This window comes from Tupaia chinensis, unplaced genomic scaffold (assembly GCF_000334495.1).
Source record: "Tupaia chinensis unplaced genomic scaffold, TupChi_1.0 Scaffold000178_1, whole genome shotgun sequence".
NCBI lineage: Eukaryota > Metazoa > Chordata > Mammalia > Scandentia > Tupaiidae > Tupaia > Tupaia belangeri.
In genome coordinates this window covers 474,476-475,941 of record NW_006159653.1, presented here as the reverse complement: position 1 = coordinate 475,941, position 1,466 = coordinate 474,476, and positions in this window count along the sequence as shown.

The following is a 1,466-nucleotide window of genomic DNA, read 5'->3' as shown; positions in this document are numbered from 1 at the left end:
TTCTGTGCGAGGCCGGCCTGGGAACTTGACCCCACGGCGCGCCGCGGGCGGGCGAGCGAAGCGTAGCGAGGGGCGGGCGAGTCAGCTGCTGTGCGCGTGTCCCGGAGGGGTGAGTCCTTCCGATGCGAGGCGCAGTCCCAGTCTCGGGCAGTTCCGCAGACGCCGCACGGGCAGGTCCGGGCTTGGGCGACGCCACGCGCCGAGCCTGGCAAGGATGGGTCTGACCCACCTGCTGCCTTGCGAGCGTGAAGGGGTCCCCAGAATGCCGTCCCTTTCCCGCTTTACAAAGGAGCGCGCGGTGGCACGTCGAGGCCTTTCTTCGAACCTCTGACAAACGCGACGTCCGGTGTCAACCGCTGTCTCCGCCGGCCTCCCAAGCACCGCGGCTCCCCCAGCCACGTGTCCCCGGGCGTCCCAGAGGGCAAAGGACGCCAGGCGGGGTGTGGGCGCACCGGGAGCGGAGACGTCCCTGCCGTGGGCACCAGCACCGCGCGGCGCGGGGGTAGCTTGGGCGCGAACCAGGGCTCCGGCCCCTGACCGAGCCGGCGGCCCCGCCCTTGGGCCAGATTCGGCCCGGCCGCCCTGCGCAGGGAGCGTCAGCGAACGCGCCTCCAGTTCCGGCCAGAACTAGGCATGGGGCGGCGCCGGGGCCCTTGCTGCACCATCTCTGCTGTCGGTCTGGCCTCTGCAGCAAAGACAGATTGCTGACCTGGCCGGCCCAGGGAGACGGGCAGTGACCGAGCCGGCGGCCCCGCCCTTGGGCCAGATTCGGCCCGGCCGCCCTGCGCAGGGAGCGTCAGCGAACGCGCCTCCAGTTCCGGCCAGAACTAGGCATGGGGCGGCGCCGGGGCCCTTGCTGCACCATCTCTGCTGTCGGTCTGGCCTCTGCAGCAAAGACAGATTGCTGACCTGGCCGGCCCAGGGAGACGGGCAGGGCGGCCCCTCCTGCCCTTGGCCCCGAACCGCCGGCCGGTCCGAGCCCGCTGGTGCTGCTCTGTGACTCTCCAGACGGGATCCAGCCTGAGCCCGGGCTCCTGCGCCAGCCGGACCATCCGCCCGCCTCTCCCACACTCGCAGCTGCACGAGGCTACAAGCTGGTGCGGAGGCCGGGCGCTCAGGGATCCGGGCCTGTAAGACACACTTCCCTTCTCTCACCCGTGCTGGGTCTCCTTGGTCCCCTTTCTCATGACCTCTGCCCTCTGGGAGGGGACTCCAGGGGCTCCTCCCTGTGGCTAGTGCCCAGCAACCTTGAGAGCCCTCATACCAGTGCCTTGCAAAGCCCAAGGGGTGACAGGCAAGGCTGGGTGCTATCGCAAACCTGTTTTCTTTTTTAGGTTTTTTTGCCACATGTGTGCACCTGCCAGAGAGAGAGGTCACCCCCAAGGCCCTGGCCACGCTGCAGTCCCTGCCTCCATTCTCCTCCCTGGATTTGGGGCAATGCACACACATGTGCCTGAGGTGATTGT